Source organism: Chelonia mydas, chromosome 2 (genome assembly GCF_015237465.2).
Source record: "Chelonia mydas isolate rCheMyd1 chromosome 2, rCheMyd1.pri.v2, whole genome shotgun sequence".
NCBI classification, from domain to species: Eukaryota; Metazoa; Chordata; order Testudines; family Cheloniidae; genus Chelonia; species Chelonia mydas.
This window is the reverse complement of record NC_057850.1, coordinates 47433774-47439773: the sequence shown is the minus strand read 5'-3', so window position 1 is coordinate 47439773 and position 6000 is coordinate 47433774.

Below are 6000 nucleotides of genomic sequence, written 5' to 3'. Positions count from 1 at the left end.
GACCCTTAGCTGAGGTGGCGGCTGAAATGCCTAAGGAACACATGAACCAGTATGAACTGTTTAAAACCAAGACGAGAGTCAGAATGGGGCTAACACCTGAGCATTCCCGTCGGCGGTTCGGAGCCCTAAGGTGGAAACCAGATGTATCATTTACCTGACATGCTTACCACATTGTGAAACATTGGGATATCAGGAGCAAGTGTTAAATCTCCAGAAGATTTGCCCTTCCTAATGCAAATGGAGCAGTTCTTAGAGGGTGTTCCTGAGGAAATAGAAAGATAGATCCTAGATGAGAAGCCCAAAACTGTAATCGAGGCAGGGGAGATTGGAGCCAAATGGGTGGAAGTGGCAGAAAAGAAAAAAACTGGTTGCAATTGGAGCGGATACCAGAAGGGACAATCTCAGACCACACCCTACTACCGGGGGCAGTCCAAGGCCCCAACTACCCCCCAAGGAACCCTCCACACACTTTATCGTCCCTCCACACCATTCTCCAGCAACCCACCTCGCCCCAGTGACCCGTCAGCTGGACAATGTTTTAAATGTAACGAGCCGGGGCATGTAAAGGCCAACTGCCCCAAGAACCCCAACAGATTACAGTTCATTGCATCGGAATCACACCAGAGGTTCTCAGGCCCAGATACCTCCCAGATACCCTCGGAGCGGAGGGAAACTGTGAGTGTGGGCAGAAAGAAGGTAACCGAGTGGAGGGACACCGGAGCACAAGTGTCGGCTATCCATGCTTCCTTAGTGGACCCCAATTTAATCAACCCAGAGATCCAAGTGATGATTCAACCCTTCAAGTCAAACTCTTTCAATTTTCTTACAGCCAAGTTGCCTGTCCAGTAAAAGGGCTGGTCAGGAACGTGGACTTTTGCAGTCTATGATGATTATCTCATCCCTATGCTGTTGGGGGAAGACTTGGCCAATCATGTGAAGCTAGCCAAGAGGGTGGGACTTGGTCACCCGCAGCCAGGCTAAACAAGCCGTCATGCCTAGCTCTGTTCCGGAAACTTCTGCTAGGACCCGGTCAGAGGTGATGGACCCGAACTCCAGGCCAATGTCTGCAACAGCAGTAGTGGATCCAGTCCCAGAGACCCAGACAAAGCCAGTCCCAGAACCGGAACCGGCAGAACAACTAGCACCAGACCCATTGCCAGCACTGAATCCAGTACTTGCAACCCCAACACCAGAGGGCTCCACCGAACCTGAACCAACAGCAGCCCATAACCCTACACAAGAGGCTCAGCCGGAGCCTGAACCCCAACATAGTGCACCAGCGGAGAGAGGTTCACAGTCAACGGAAACAGCCCCATCCCCTACATCGCTTCCAGAGGGACCAAGCGTAGGTCCACAATCCAATGAGGAACTGATGTCTCCAGCATCAAGGGAACAGTTCCAGACCGAACAGGAAGCAGATGAAAGCCTCCAGAGAGCTTGGACGGTGGCACGGAGCAACCCACCACCTCTCAGCTCTTCTAATCGATCCAGGTTTGTTGTAGAAAGAGGACTTTTATACAAGGAAACTCTTTCTGGTGGACACCAGGAAGACTGGCATCCTCAGAGACAGTTGGTAGTTCCAACTAAGTACTGGGTCAAGCTCTTGGGCTTAGCTCACGATCATCCTAGTGGCCATGCTGGCATGAACAGGACCAAAGACCATTTGGGGATGTCATTCCACTGGCAGGGAATAGGCAAGGATGTTTCTACCTATGTCCGGTCTTGTGAGGTATGCCAAAAAGTGGGAAAACCCCAAGACGAGGTGAAAGCCCCTCTCCAGCCAATCCCCATCATTGAAGTTCCATTTCAGCGAGTAGCTGTGGATATTCTGGGTCCTTTTCTGAAAAAGACACCCAGAGGAAAGCAGTACATACTGACTTTCATGGATTTTGCCACCCGATGGCTGGAAGCAGTAGCTCTAAGCGACACCAGGGCTAAAAGTGTGTGCCAGGCACTAGCAGACATTTTTGCCAAGGTAGGTTGGCTCTCCGACATCCTCACAGATGCAGGAACTAATTTCCTGGTAGGAACTATGGAAAGCCTTTGGGAAGCTTATGGGATAAATCACTTGATTGCCACTCCTTACCACCATCAAACAAATGGCATGGTGGAGAAGTTTAATGGAACTTTGGGGGCCATGATACGTAAATTCGTAATTGAGCACTCCAAAGATTGGGACCTAGTGTTGCCGCAGTTGCTCTTTGCCTACAGAGCTGTACCACACCCTAGTTTAGGGTTTTCCCCATTTGAACTTGTATATGGCCGCAAGGTTAAGGGGCCATTACAGTTGGTGAAGCAGCAATGGGAGGGATTTACACCTTCTCCAGGAACTAACATTCTGGACTTTGTAACCAACCTACAAAACACCCTCCGAACCTCTCTAGCCCTTGCTAAAGAAAACCTACAGGATGCTCAAAAAGAGCAAAAAGCCTGGCATGATAAACATGCCAGAGAGCGTTCCTTCAAAGTAGGGGACCAGGTCGTGGTCTTAAAGGCGCTCCAGGGCCATAAAATGGAAGTGTCGTGGGAAAGGCCATTCATGGTCCAGGAGCACCTGGGAGCTGTTAATTATCTCATAGCATTCCCCACTTCCAAACGAAAGCCTAAGGTATACCATATTAATTCTCTAAAGCCCTTTTATTCCAGAGAATTAAAGGGTTGTCAGTTTACAGCCCAGGGAGGAGATGACGCTGAATGGCCTGAAGGTGTCTACTACGAAGGGAAATGTGCTGGTGGCATGGAAGAGGTGAACCTCTCCATGACCCTTGGGTGTATGCAGCAACAGCCGATCCAGGAGCTGTGCACTAGCTACGCGCCGACGTTCTCAGCCACCCCAGGACTGACTGAACGGGCATACCACTCCATTGACACAGGTAATGCTCACCCAATTAAAGTCCAACCTTACCGGGTGTCTCCTCAAGCTAAAACTGCTATAGAATGGGAGATCCAGGATATGTTACAGATGGGTGTAATCTGCCCCTCTGGCAGTGCATGGGCATCTCCAGTGGTTCTAGTTCCCAAACCAGATTGGGAGATACGTTTTTGCGTGGACGACCATAAGCTAAATGCTGTAACTCGCCCAGACAACTATCCAATGCCACGCACAGATGAACTATTAGAGAAACGGGGATGGGCCCAGTTCATCTCTACCTCGGACTTAACCAAGGGGTACTGGCAGGTACCGCTAGGTGAATCTGCCAAGGAAAGGTCAGCCTTCACCACACATCTCGGGCTGTATGAATTAAATGTACTCCCTTTCAGGCTGTGGAATGCACCGGCCACCTTCCAAAGATTGGTAGATGGTCTCCTAGTGGGATTAGGAGAATATGTGGTCGTCTACCTTGATGATATGGCCATATTTTCGGATTCCTGGGCAGAACACCTGGAAAATCTACAAAAAGTCTTCGAGCGCATAAGGGAGGCAGGACTAACTGTTAAGGCTAAGAAGTGTCAAATAGGCCTAAACAGAGTGACTTCCTTGACCCACCTGGTGTCCAAGGTAACTATCAGCCCCCTACAGGCCAAAGTGGATGCTATCCAAAAGTGGCCTGTCCCAAAGTCAAAGAAACAGGTCCAATCCTTCTTAGGCTTGGCCGGTTATTACAGGCGATTTGTACTGCAATACAGCCAAATTGCCGCCCCACTGACAGACCTAACTAAAAAGAAACAGCCAAATGCCGTTCAGTGGACCGAAGAGTGTCAGAAGGCCTTTAACCAGCTTAAAGCGACACTCATGTCTGACCCTGTATTAAGGGCCCCAGACTTTGACAACCGTTCCTAGTAACCACAGATGCATCCGAGTGTGGTGTGGGAGCAGTTTTAATGCAGGAAGGACCAGATCAAGAATTCCACCCTGTAGTGTTTCTCAGCAAGAAGCTGTCTGAGAGGGAAAGCAACTGGTTAGTCAGTGAAAAAGAATGTTACGCCATTGTCTACGCTCTGGAAAAGCTACGCCCATATGTTTGGGGATGACATTTCCACCTGCAAACCGACCATGCTGCGCTACAGTGGCTTCATACCGCCACGGGAAATAACAAAAAACTTCTTCGGTGGAGTTTAGCTCTCCAAGATTTTGATTTCGACATCCAACACATCTCAGGAGCTTCTAACGAAGTGGCTGATGCACTCTCCCGTGAAAGTTTCCCAGAATCAACTGGTTAAAATTGTCCTTGAGATGTGGAAAATATTGTTAGTCTTTATGTACTTGGTAGTATATTTAGAGGTGCACGTGTCTTATTAACTCTGTTTTCTCCTAGAGCTCCAGGAAGAAATCACAGCCAGCGTTTCACCCTACCTGTGATTTGGGGGGGTGTGCCATAAATATAAAGGGAAGGTTAAACACCTTTAAAAATCCCTCCTGGCCAGAGGAAAAACGCTTTCACCTGTAAAGTGTTAAGAAGCTAGGAGAACCTCACTGGCACCTGACCAAAATGACCAATGAGGAGACAAGATACTTTCAAAGCTGGAGTGGGGGGGCAGGGGGGAGAGAAACAAAGGCTCTGTGTGTGTGTGTGTGTGAGATGCTTTTGCCGGGAACAGAAAGGAATGGAGTCTTAAACTTAGTAAGTAATCTAGCTAGATATGCGTTAGATTCTGTTTGTTTAAATGGCTGAGAAAATAAGCTATGCTGAATGGAATCGATATTCCTGCTTTTGTGTCTTTTTGTAAGTTAAGGTATTGCCTAGAGGGATTCTCTGTTTTGAATCTGATTACCCTGTAAGGTATTTACCATCCTGATTTTACAGAGGTGATTGTTTTACTTTTTCTTCTATTAAAATTCTTCTTTTAAGAACCTGATTGCTTTTTCATTGTTCTTAAGATCCAAGGGTTTGGTCTGTGTTCACCTATGCAAATTGGTGAGGATTTTTATCAAGCCTTCCCCAGGAAAGGGGGTGTAGGGTTTGGGGAGAATTTTTTGGGGAAAGATGTTTCCAAGTGGGCTCTTTCCTGGTTACATATCTGTTAGACGTTTGGTGGTGGCAGCAATAAAGTCCAAGGGAAAAAGGAAAATAGTTTGTACCTTGGGGAAGTTTTAACCTAAGCTGGTAAAAATAAGCTTAGGAGGTTTTCATGCAGGTCCCCACATCTGTACCCTAGAGTTCAGAGTGGGGAAGGAACCTTGACAACTTCAAAGAGGAGTTATGGGGGTCTCCTGTTGGCATAGACTTTGAGCAGGCTGAGCAAGGTTTGAAACCCGGAGCCTTGGGCATGAGCCCAAGCAGCGGGCAGGGAGGAGAGGAAGGACCCCTTCCAACCCACTAAATTAAGTCTAAACTTATCACTATCTCTATAACAACAATCTAACCATGGGAAGCAAAAAGCCAGGGAGAGTGGAGGACAGCTATGCCGCGCTCCAGAGTGCCAACGACCATCACTGGCGGTAAGAAGGAACTGAGGAGGCACTGGGTCGGCTGGGGTATATATCCAGCACTATGAACGTGCCACTCCAGGGTGCTCTACAGCTGACCCACTGGGTGTTGCTAGGGTAAAAATTCTCCTACAATCGTGCACGTGGCGTGCACACACACCTAATTGAAATCGATATGAGCAAGCACTCGAAGAACTTTCGTTTACCTTCTTTGTAAAGCACTAGGTACTTTATAATAATCAGAAGCAAGGTATTAACTGCTTCCCACCTACTCCCATGTTACTGATGTTACAGCTGCTTATAACTTTGTCAAACTTCAGCTGTTCAGGCTGCAATTTTCCATGCTGGATGTCTGCCTTTGAATTTTTTGGAAAATTTCAGCAAAAATGTTCAACTGTTTCAGAGAATGAGCTTAAGGGGAAAATGTGTTGTTTTGCTCATGTTAATGAATTGGCTGTCAGAAACTCTAGCACTGACATACTTCAGAGATGGAAGTTGGAATTTGGCTGGGGAGAGGGGGTCACCGTGGTGTCAGAGATATGTGCCTTTTGCGATACCTGTGAAAATCTTCTCTATTTTGGCCAGATTATGAGCCTCCGAAAAATCTGTTTGCACATACTCAGTAGACACTT